Source organism: Anolis carolinensis, chromosome 3 (genome assembly GCF_035594765.1).
Source record: "Anolis carolinensis isolate JA03-04 chromosome 3, rAnoCar3.1.pri, whole genome shotgun sequence".
NCBI classification, from domain to species: Eukaryota; Metazoa; Chordata; class Lepidosauria; order Squamata; family Dactyloidae; genus Anolis; species Anolis carolinensis.
Window position 1 is genome coordinate 101233921 of NC_085843.1, and position 13022 is coordinate 101246942.

The window sequence follows — 13022 nt, forward strand, 5'->3', positions numbered from 1 at the left end:
ACTATCATATAATGCAGTGTATAGTCACATTAACCAGTGTGCATCACAACACACACAGGCGGATGTGTTTACTTAATGCGACCGCACTTCAGGTTAAAAAATACAGGGGAAAGTGCCTCCCCCAGACAGGAAAATAACTACAGTAGAGTCTCACTTATCCAAGCCTCGCTTATCCAAGTTTCTGGATTATCCAAGCCATTTTTGTAGTTTTCAATATATCGTGATATTTTGGTGCTAAATTCGTAAATACAGTAATTACAACATTACATTACTGTGTATTGAACTGCTTTTTCTGTCAAATTTGTTGTAAAACATGATGTTTTGGTGCTTAATTTGTAAAATCATAACCTAATTTGATGTTTAATAGGCTTTTCCTTAATCTCTCCTTATTATCCAAGATATTCGCTTATCCAAACTTCTGCCGGCCCATTTAGCTTGGATAAGTGAGACTCTATTGTACTTACCAAAGCTCAATTTTCTCTAATTCCTGGTTTGTTACATGTGATTGAGCAAAGCAGCTCCGGTGGAGTGAGCCCCCTCCCCTCCTCCAAAGCTGCCAGCCTCAGTCACATAGCATCAAACCATGACATAGAGAGCATGGACTTCTGGTAATAATAATAATAATAATAATAATAATAATAATAATAATAATAATAATAATACTTTATTTATACTCCACTCTATCTCTCTGAGGGGACTCAGAGCAGATTACATGAATGACTCTACCATGGGGAGTTGCTGCTGTTCCATTTTTCCACGCCAAGGAGCCTGTTGTCCACACCTTCCTGACTGAATTGCAGACATGTTTTCCGGGGTGCCTTTGACCTCCCCTCCAAAGTGGTACCTATTTATCTACTAACATTGCTATTTTTAAACTGCAAGGAAGCAGAAGCTAGGGCTGATGGTGAGAGCTCACCTTGACCTGCGGCTAGAACTGCCTACTTTCCAGTCAACAAGATTTTCTGTAGCTGGTGGTTTAACCAGCCCCAGGCAAGTTGTTTTTTTTTTGGGGGGGGGGCAATTGGAGTGCTGGGGGTTGGAATTCTGTCCAATTCCCAGACATGCTGAAACCAATTTCATCAGGACTGGGCTGCAGGGCCACTGTCTCATCTCCAAGGCTATTGATAGCATCTCTGTGTAGCCACAATGTAACTCCACACCAATATTCTTCAGACTGATCGGAGATGCATTATGTGCCTGAGTAGAACCACCCTCAGTTAGTCTAGTTAGAGTAGATCCACCTAATCAATTGCTGAACAGCCAGTCAACACATATGATTTAATGTATCATTTCTAGGGATGTAGAAACAATGTCTAGTGTATAAAGTTAAAAAGACTAAACAAGAGACCAAAACATTTTGTACATGACAGATGAACTCCTGGTCAGTTAAAGGAAGATCAGGTAACAGGGATTTGGCTTATACTCGGAATGTAATTTTAGCAATTTTCTTCCATTCAGTAATATTCTTTTGAACTATTCATTTTCTGAACAGTATTTATAATTCAGTATTTATTCTGTGCAAAAGTCACAGTTATTTTGCATTGAAAACATCATTTTCTGAACAAGAAATATTTCCGGCATGCAAAAATAATATTTCTGCTTTCTTGGCACAAACAACCAAGATAAGTCCCCAGATGAAAAGATTATAATTACTCTAGTTTTCTTCTCGTCAGGGTTTCTCAAAATACAAAAATATGTTCAGAAATTCTTACAATTCCTAGTCTGTGATAAATGTGCTTATTAGACCCCCGAAAGTTCTGCTTCTGAACTCTGCCCTGACTCTGGATGCTCAGGCTTCTGACATTGATGAAGAGTTAATTTGGACAATTAAAGTTATTGCACCAGTTACACCCAATTCTGGAAATATTAGTATTTTGCTATGTTAGCGTGGATTACATTCCTTTTTTTAAAAGGTAGGCTGCATATAGATATTGTTCTAAAACTTTCTTATGTCCAAAATATAATGACAAGAATCCTGATCACAGCTGGTTATAGGGTGAAAACAACTTCCTTGCTGAAACAGCTTCATTGGTTACTGATTCATTTATGGGAACAGTTCAAAGTGCTGTTAATGAGCTATAAGGCCCTGTGTGGCTCAGGTCCAGCTTAACCCCATATAAGTCTTTTGAGAGACGATTTGTGACAATAACGATCTCATTATTGTCAGAGACCTGCCTGATGATGACAGAAGAGAAAGCTTTCTCAGTAGCTGTTCCGATTAGGTGGAATTACCTCTTGTAGGAAGCTAGACTGGCTCCTCCTCTACTCTCATTTGCCAGCTAATAGCAAATTGATTTATTTATTTAAACAAGTATTTGGCAATCAATTGGTTATTCACACAGGTTTCTCTAACGGGTTTTGTGGGCTGAATATTTATCTTCATAGTGATGTTTTATGAGTTTATACAGTTTTTAAGTATAGGTGTTTAAATATAACCTCTTCTAAAGAACTGCTTCTTCTTGGGCACTTTATTTGCTCCCGTATTGAAAATAACTTGACCTCCTACTCTACACCAAATTCTCTTAGAGTACACTTTGGCACTTTGTTCAGACACTTTATTAAATGGCCTTACAACTATATATCTGCACTTTTGACCTGACCGCCCCCCCCCCCCCCCCCCCTATTTTATCCTTAGTGGTGATGTCTGTTTTATATTATTTTATCACTTGATTTTAACTTTTATTGTTTTATATTGTATCATTGTGTTTTAATCCATTTTATTTTATTTTGTTTTTGTTATACTGTTTACTTATGTTTTAATAATGTTTGTGTTTTGCTCTTTGGGCTTGGCCCCATGTTAGCCGCCCCGAGTTCCCCTGGGGCGATGGAGCTGGGATAGAAAAATAAAAGTATTATTATAATATTATTATTATGAAAGCTAATTATTTTTAAAACTTTTATATCATCTATTTTTGTTGTGTTCTGTTTGAATCTTTTGCATGTTTCCCATGTTGGAAGAAAGGTGAAATATTAAAATGAATGAATAAAATGGCTGGGGGAAACTGGCAGAAATGACAGATGCAGATTTCTGGCAATTGAAGGGGCATAATACAGTGATTTTATATGCCAGTTGTACAGAATAAAGTGAGATGCCAGAGGTCCCAAGATTCAGAGAAAATGCCGTGTGTAGACAGGAAATCACTGTAGGCATCTTGCTTTTCTATACTTTTATGTAACTGGTCTGTCTTCTCCTCCCTGGACCATTTAGGAAAGAGTTATGATTTAGCATTAAGGGGATGAAGTGTCAAAACATTCCTAGCCATATAAGTAAATAGTTATGGGTGAGTGTGCTGTATTCTTTTATGTATATCCTTATATTCTCTTCTCTTCTGTCATCCCATAATCCTTTTTGAACTCAAGATTGATCCTTCATGTCTTGACAACTATCTACTCTGAAGTTAGAATCTCACTCTGTGGGTTTCCATTTTATAGTTTGACAGCATCTATCTCATTATAAAAGAAAAAGAAAATAAAACAGCTAGGAGACAAGGGGCTTGTTTCAGGAGAAGAAGCTCAGTATTTTTAGGTGTCAAATTGAAAATCCCCTGCTATGGGTTGCTAGAAATTTTCAAAGTTTTATACATCGCTGAAGCTCCTTTAGAGACCTGGATCAAAGAAGCTAAGAGGAGTTCCCAAATGACCCAAAGGGGGGCTCTAAAAAATGCAGGATCTCTGCTTTCTGCACGGCCATCGACAAAAATCTTTTAAAAAGAGAAAACATGTTGGTTCCCCATTTTTAGAATATAGTCAACCAAATGTACAAGCCAGTTGATATAAAGTTCTTCAGTTGTAAGTTATGTCAGCAACAAATATCTGCTACTATTTACATGTTTCCTAGTGCTCTCTCGGTAATGTTGAGCCAAATTAATAGAAGGCAGATCATTATGGGGTCCAGCATTTTCTTGCCCACACTTTATTCCTTAATTTGTAAAGCCCTTTTGAAGAGTAGTGAGGATGCTGAATATGGATTACATTGTGCCATATGCTTCCTTTTTTAAAACTATGACTTATAACCCATCTGCACTGCCATATAATCCAGTTTCTGAATGCAAATTAACAGCATTGACCTGGATTATATGGCAGTGTAGACTCATACAATCCAGTTCAAAGCAGTTAATCTGCATTCTGAAACTGGATTATATGACAATGTAGATCCAACCTGAAATATGGGGGACACAATGTGTGGGAGAAAATGTGTGGGCTTTAGTTTAGGTCATAATATTTTATTTGCAAACCACAAGAACATCAATTCCACTAAGGGCCTTTCTACACAGCCATATAACCCAAAATATCAAGGCAGAAAATCCCACAATATCTGCTTGGAACTGGGTTATCTGAGTCCACACTGCCATATGTTGTAGATTAAAGCAGAAAATGTGGGATTTTATTCAGTCGTGTGGAAGGGACCCAAGACAGTGAGTGTTGGGTGCCAGCAAATTTAAACCAATGAATATGGTAAGTCCACGGGGACTTTTTGCACCACTAGGATAATCTATAGGTGAAAGAGTGAGCAAGCCTGAGCTTTGCCATTCCAAAAGGGCAGGAGGGGAGATATTGCAGCCCAACAGCACAGACAAAGCACAAATTTGAATCCCAAATTAGGATCCTTCTAAGACTTGAACTCCCTCAGGCCTGGCTCCTTAAAGAAGGCACTAACTGAGTATCTCTTCCTTTGCACTGAAATGCCCCCTGCTACCATTGGCTTTCTTTGCAACCTGACCACCAGGCTGTTTTCTTCTGACCCTGTAATTAGCTCTTTTGTGATTAAATTCAGCTATTCCTTTTAGAATCTCCCAAATGATGCAGAGAACATGCTTCTTGCCTTGAGCAAATGGCACACTGATCGTTCTTTTCCTCTCTCATCTTCACTAATTAATCCATTCCCTTTTCCTTAGGTTACTGGATTTTTTCTTTTAAATCATACATATATTTTGTTATCAAAAATGGTCCTATTTTACATTTGATAATAATTTACAAACTATACAATTAAGTTACCATTTCAGATGTAGCTGAGAAAGACACAAGGTATAATAAAATGCAAAATCCATCATGATATATTTATGGGGCAAACCAAACCACACTAAATATATAATGCTAGCTTTCAAAGTTTCAGAGGCTTTTTCTTCAGACAAAGGTGTTAAAATAGCATTAAGCGGGGGGGGGGGGGGGAGTGCAATAATATTATGGTCATTTTAGATGTTGTTAGTAGTGTCAATTGATCAAAAGTGGCATTGCTCTGTAAACTGGGTGGGGGGGGGGGGAGCAGTAAAACAGAACCAGTTTGGCTTCTCTGTTTGCATCTACTATGAAGGCTTAGACTCCCGTGGTGGCAGATTGTGTTTAATATCTTCAGAAAATTTCTCTGTTCTCAGCATCTAGGTTACCTTAAATGCAGGAGCCACCAAAGTTCACTTTAGGATGAATCATGTTGCTTTACCTAGTGCTGGAAGAACTGAATCCTTGGAAAATCAGTTTCCAGTGCATCATGACATAAATCACAATTTCTCAAATTTAGAATCTCAAAGACAGGACCTCCCTGTTTGCAGCTGAAGTTAAGGCTGAATCTATACTGCCATAGAATGCAGTTGAGAATTACAGTATATGGTCAGTATAGACCAGGCATGGGCAAATCTTGGCCCTCCAGGTGTTTTAAACTTCAATTCTCATAATTCCTAACAGCCAGCCAGTAGGCTGTTAGGAATTTTGGAAGTCCAAAACACCTGGAGGGACAAAGTTTGCCCGTGCCTGGGGTAGATCCATATAATACATCATATGACAGTGTAGATCCAGCATAAGGATCTTATCACATTAGGAAATACTGTTTCTGAGACTGTTCAAACTGGTCCCATCACATGATGTTTGCCCTATCTTGTCAGTATTCTGTCAGAATCTATCTGTAAAGCATTACAGAAACAGATTAATTACAGATGGTATTCTAATTGTGTTTTTTGAAATACTATGGAGTCTTCCTTTGCTGAAGTGCAGTTTTTGTCTGTGATAGAAACATCTGTATGCATCCAATCAGCAACTATACTTTTCAAAAGGCCATAGAGTGATGTAGGGGATATTCTGAATGAATTGGGAGGAGCCAGCCTTCCATGGTGTGTGAGTCAAAGCACACTATTTTCAAATCATAAGAATTGTAATAATCAGGTGGATGAGGAGAATATGCATCCCGTATCAATACAGTATGCATCCAGTCCTAAAAAAAAAATGGGGGATGCATACTGATATAAACGGATTATATTCCAATGTGATAAAGTCCTAAGAGATTGTTAAAACAGCCCAACTGATGCCTCCTTAGCAGCTTTTCCAGATCTTACTACTTGCACAGTAAGATTATTGTTTGTTCACACTGTTGTTTTTTTCAGACATTTATATGCAAAAAACTAGCCAAAAAGCAAATTATGATAACATGGGATATCCAACATAAACACAGACCTAAAACCAAAACCTGTACTGGTGCCTGAACACTGGCATGGGAGGGCTGTCTTTCTCTGATCTGTCTTTTCCGTTAAAAATTTGGTCTGAAGGGTTTACTGACAAGGAAAAGAGGGTATCCTGTCCTTGCAGTATATCGTTGGTGAGAGCAGTCTCTCAAAGGAACAATGTGATTGCATAACTTATAGTTTATAGTGTACCTTTATTAGGGATGCTATGGGCTATAGTCATGTACTTCAAAATGCATTCAATTTTTAAAATCCTTTAGTTTTTGTTAGAGAAAACATTTATCAAATTTCTCAAAGTATGCCATTTCTCAGACTTGCTTCATTGCTCCTTATTGAATAAATGTGCAAGTTATATCTTAGTGAAAAGAACCTAAACACAAACCAGTGTATCTAAGGTCACTCTATTACCCTCTAGTATTTTAAAGTTTTCAAACAATTTTATGCAGACAAAAGAAATAACAGCCTTTTCACACCACTTGAAGCCTCATGTGCTGAGCAAGAAGCACAAATACTGTCAAATGAATTCATGGTAGCGATTAAAACACGGATTCCAGACTATGTAAGAAAACAAAGGAAAGAACCACTGGGATATATATTAAATAATATAGCAATTTGTTTTGGAGGAATTTATCTCATTTTTCGCATGTGTATGGAATGAACTTGGCAGCAAATGAGGAATTGAGATGCCATGTTAGCAATTGCAATATATTTTGTGGAATACTGTAAAATGAGAAAGTTGTTTAGAACAGTAAATTAGTTTAACTGAGACCCCTTTTTCTTTAGTCTCAACAAAACTGTACTTCCATTATTCATTCAGTAACAGCTATAATAGAAAGAACCAGATTCCTCCCACTTCCCAGTAAAATGCCAGTGAAGATGCACCGAGTTATAAGCCACTATTATGTACTTGACTCTGGTTGTTGAAAGTTCCCAATTCTGGAATCCTGAAGTCTGCCTGCACCTCCTGATTGCAGTACCTCATTGTTCAAAATCTTTCCCTGCTCTTGTTCTGATTTTCATCCTTGGAATGAACGTGAACCTCTTCTAACCCTAACCTCTCTTACTGTATGAAATGGGATTGTTCAAAGCTCTAACCCCATTGAGCCAGGACAAAATTCCTGGTAAATTATATAACTGGAAATAAATTTACATTCATGGAAAAGTTTTATGGAAGAATAAAAAGCAATTAACAGAAAACATTAATGGCCTGCTATGCTAAAATACTACATTCTCAATCTGGCATTAGTGTTATGTCATTCAAACAATGGGCAGAAGAAAGCAACTAACGAAGAGACTGATGATGTTTTTCTCTAGAGCTTTTTACTTAGTTATTTGTACTGCTTATTTTGCTTTCTGCTGAACTCTTAAATATTCCAGGTCAATGAAGGTCCTAAGAAGATAATGTTCAGTTCTCAGAATTTAACTTTTCAAGTAAGTAGATTGAGTGGCAAACTAGGTGAACATGTACAAATTTGGCTGAGCATAGGAGGCAATGCAGCAGCTACAACAGATCATGTTACTGGGAAAACATATGTAATATATATTTTTGAGAGGGAGGAATATCATTTATTTATTTGATTTACAACTTACTATTTACACACGCACACACACTATTGAAAACTGATGTGTTAGCATTATGTGCATATATATATGTACTTCATACAAGTACATCATCTAAAGCAAAGATGGGATTATTGCAGCACTCCACATATTGTTGGACTGCCACTTCTAGCACTCATCACTATCAGCTATGCTGCCTTGTCATAATGGGAACTGCAACACATGAGCATCTGCAGGGCCTCATGATCCTCACAGAATGTTCAATAAAGAGGTAACTCTTTAGGTAGAAATGTCTACAGTATTGGAGCCTTAACACAGATGGATGTCCCCTTTGTTCCAGTCAATACTGTCCAAAGCTATTGCAAAGATGGAATAGACAACACAACTTGTTCAACAGGCAAATGCGTTCATATAGAGAGACAGGTATTAAAGCAGAGATGGGAATACTGTGACCAACAGGCTGTATAAAGCCCCTGTACTTTGTTTTTATGGCTCCTCAACTGCCCACTGTCTCTGCACATCCCCTGTTTTTTTTTTAAATGGCACAATTCCAGAGCAATTTTTATCTCACAGTCACAAAAAGTGTAAAAGACCCCCATAAGCACCTTGGAAACGTGTGCTACCCCTAAGTATTTCATTTTCTTTCTGCGGTCCCCTCAAAATGAAGCATAAAGTGATGTAATCTTCTATAAGAGAAAATTGAGGTGGTTGGGCTTTCTGTGTGTAGCCTGTGGGTAAAATCTGCTGGGGGAAAGAAAGGGTGGCAGTTGCCCACCCTTGTCCTAAAGTAGCAACTATCCCAGGATGCAAAATTCTAAAAGCTAAAACTAGAATTGGGCTATATAATTTAGGAAAACCTCCTATGATTTGGTCACTATTACTTTATAGTAAATCCAGAGCAGAAGGAATGCAGCATGCACAAAGGGATAAAGAACAAAACCATATATGGCCACTAATTCCTAACTGAACTGTGATTAACTTTAAGGCACCAGAAGGCAGCTGCTGCTATGTAGCAACACAGCTGGTTCTTTAAACAGTCCTTGGCCGTTTGATCAGCATGTTACTCCCATTCAGTCTATTTTAATGATATGGTAAAAAAAAACTCACTGGTTTTAAAATACACAACCTCTTCTCAGTTTCAGTACTCATAAAGGAAAGGTTTTTTTCCCCTTTTCCTAGCACAAAGCCAATCTTACAAATATGGATGGTACCAGGCTTTTCTTTTTAAAAATAATGATTTAAGGGTCAATTTCTTTGCCTAAAAAACTCAGCTGCGAATAACACAGGAGGAAAGGTTTTACCGAATACTAGATATAATGAGTGTATATGTATCGCTGCCTCAAGCTGTACTATATCACATTCCCTGAGCAACCAGCCTTCGAAAGGCAATCAGTCCTCTAATTAAGGGTGGTCAGTATAGCAGCAGTCAAGCAAAATTAGAGATGTGAAAAAAACAACAGTTCATTATTTTGCGATGCATGTATGAGATGGTCTCCTGATGTTTTAACTTCACAATCTGAGCAGTTTTAGGATTCCAAGAACAGTGACTCTGCTTCTTTCAAAGTTCTTGTCCAAATCAGGAGACAAACTGCCTATTCAAAAACCCTAGCATGGTGCAGCAATGCAGGGTTTCTTGTCTGTTTGTTTTAGATTTCAGGTTGCAAAATCTCTCAGCCAGCAATAACCACTGGGCATTCTGGGACTTGAAGCCCTCAAAAGTAACTCTTACAAGCTCTGAAAATACTCAGGCCCTTTCTAGGCCCCTTCTACACTGCCATATGATCCAGTACAAAGCAGATAATCTGGATTTTATATGTCAGTGTAGAAGTGTAGAAGTCTCAGTCTTATATGTAATACTACAAAACTGATAAACGAAAAAGCCATCTAAATGTAGTATAATTGAATATCCTCCCCTACACCCATAATGATTGGGCAGTAAAATGCATAAGTAACAACCATATGGTACCATCCATCTATGGCAGAATGTTAGTGCATTTTTAGTGGCTGTAGTTGTCTAACAGTCTTATGTGTCATATTTGTCCTATTTCTTGGTTACTTTTCTTTTTTAGTTTAGCATGCATAGACACAATGTTTTCTATGAATTGCAAATTGGTTGAATTGTGCATTTTTTTAGATTCATGGGTTTTCCCCTCTTTGCACCAAAAACACCGGCTCTGTTTGCCCAGAAAGCCTACAGTGGGACTTGCTTCCAAGTGAATTATGCAGATAAGCCTGTCTGCTTCTTATACACAACCTTTTACAATTAGCCCATTTTATTTAAAATGTGTGTTTATTCTGAGGTTGGTGCATTTACTAATGTACTAGGATCAGCTTGTCAGCAGCAGAAGATGCATACGTGAGAGACAGTGTGAGCAAGCAATATAAGTACAGTATATAATTGAAGAAAGCAGACGAGGAAGAAGTATTTTGATGTTTTGTGATTGTTGTGATTATTTTAATGATGTTGATTATTTAATTATTTTAATATAATTTTTGTTCTTTTCAGTTTATAAAACTTGTTTCTGATTATATTTTAAATACATCTTTGATTATCACTATTTATTTTAGTGCCAAAGTAGGGCTGTGGCGCAGGCTGGTGAGCAGCCTGCTGCAATAAATCACTCTGACCAAGAGGTCATGAGTTTGAGGCCAGCCCATGGCGGGGTGAGCACCTGTCAATTAAAAAAATAAATAAATAATAGCCTCTGCTCGTTGCTGACCTAGCAACCCGAAAGATAGTTGCATCTATCAAGTAGGAAATAAGGTATCACTTATAAAGTGGGGAGGCAAATTTAACTAATTTACGACTTTGGAATGAGGAAGTGCCGTCACAGTGGATGATGAAGCAGCTGCTCCCCCCCGTGGCCAGAATCGAGCATCCCCTCAGGAGAAGGTTAAATTGCCTCTGTGTCTGTCTCTGTCTTGGTTCTATGTGTATATGGGCATTGAATGTTTGCCCTATATGTATATAATGTGATCCGCCCTGAGTCCCCTTCGTAGTGAGAAGGGCGGAATATAAATACTATAAATAAATAAATAAATATCCATTGTTTTATTTATCAACATCAACAAAATATGTCCTCTCTAGACATTTTATAGTCCTCCAGTCTGACTATGGTATTCCTGGTGTCTTTCATTTCAATAGGACTTGCTGTTATCTGTAGTTTCAGAATGTAGCTTAAGATACCATACCTTAAAATATAAGGCAGGAATATATACCATGCTTTGTTTTTCAGATATTTTGAAATCAATGGCAAACTAGGATAGTTGCCAAGAGATGATACATTTCATGCTAGCCACTTTGAGGCTTTCAGCAGGCCTAATATAATGGTGATAATCTGTACAGTTAAACCTAAGATGGGGAATGTGGCTCACTTTTTAACCTATCCCCCCATAAAGGACACATAAAAGGTAAAGGTTTCTCCTGACGTTAAGTCCAGTCATGTCTGATTCTGGGGGTTGGTGCTCATCTCCATTTCTAAGCCGAAGAGCCGGCATTGTCCGTAGACACCTCCAAGGTCATGTGGCCGGCATGACTGCATGGAGCGCCGTTACCTTCCCGCCGGAGTGGTACCTATTGATTTACTGTTTTTGAACTGCTAGGTTGGCAGAAGCTGGAGCTAACAGAGGGCGCTCACTCCGCTCCCGGGATTTGAACCTGCGACCTTTCGGACTGCAAGTTCAGCAGCACAGTGCTTTAACACACTTCGCCACCGAGGCTCCTAAAGGACACATAAGTAAGGAAAAATGAATGCGAACAAGTGACTCCAACAAGGTTTCCTCAACTTTATGTCTAAATGGTTATCTCGGGTGGCTTTGTTTCTTGTCCTGTATCCTTCCTGTAGAGACAACAGAGTACAGGAAGTAGAAGGATTGTATATGGGTGAACTGGAGCAAGAACTAGTGGTGATGGAAGTGAATGCATTTCTTCCTTTGCTACAACCTGTACCTGCAGAGTCATAGATGAACCCTTGTGTCTGTATTTCCTTTACTGCTATATTTTAAAAGGTGTACATAGTGTGCGTGTACAGAATGGATGCTATTATGCTATGGTTATATTTTGGAAATGCTGTGAATTGGTAGAGGAAAAATAGACACGTAATGTCTATGCAAGTAGATAGGGGCATGTTTCTGAAAAGGAATACACCTGAAACAGATACAATCCTGGTTTGACTTGCTGCAGAGAAGGGATAATGTAGTACCTTGGCACAGTGGGTTGCTTTTTCCTATAATACAGTGATTGTACAGTACTTTTCCTAATCATTCCAGATGTCCCTATTGAGATGATAGTAAGCTGTTTATGTGGAATGAAGTATTATGTAACTTTAATACAGCTCACTGAAACTCATTACAGAAAAGACTACTGCTGTCGAAGTCCCAGCGGCAGAAATACATGAAAAAGAAAAGGTAGGATTCCACACTAAGTACATCACCGTCAGAGAATTCCCCCAAGAATTCATCACTGCTTACAGATCTGCTTACAATTGCCTGACTAAACTGAGACCAAAGGAGGACATACAGAATTAGTCCTGAAAATGCATGGCTTATTCATGAGTGTTTTAAAGAGCTATAAGCCATTCTTTGTTTACCCTATACGACACCATATTGATAGGAACAAGTGGAAGTTAGTATTTTTTCCATTGTTTCATGATTTACATAAATAAATAAATATCTAGAAAAAAATTCTTAGGATCTCTGCCTTCATTTTTTTCAAAAAGAAAAAGAAACAACCTCCTCACTTCCTGTGAATGGAAAGAAAAATGTGACAGTCCTGATAGGACTACGGGATTTCATCTGGGAAATCCATGCACTGCATAATTCCTCTTTTTCACTATAGTTTCATACTGGATGAAGCTTCTTTTATCTTTTCTCAACTGCCATAGCCCTCTCCTTATTACATCTCTGTCTGCACTAAGCCAATTCTGATCCATGAGCACATCTACGTGCTTATTAATTCCATACTTGTCACCTGTCATTTTTTTCAGCAGTAATTTGTCCAGATTGACAGTTTTT

At 38.1% G+C, this 13022-nt stretch overlaps 1 protein-coding gene across 6 annotated transcripts in view; it reads right to left on the minus strand.

Annotated features, from left to right (window-relative positions):
• Positions 1-13022, minus strand: part of frmpd4 (FERM and PDZ domain containing 4) — a 404084-nt gene that overhangs the window by 53754 nt on the left and 337308 nt on the right. The gene's annotated exons all lie outside the window — the stretch shown is intronic.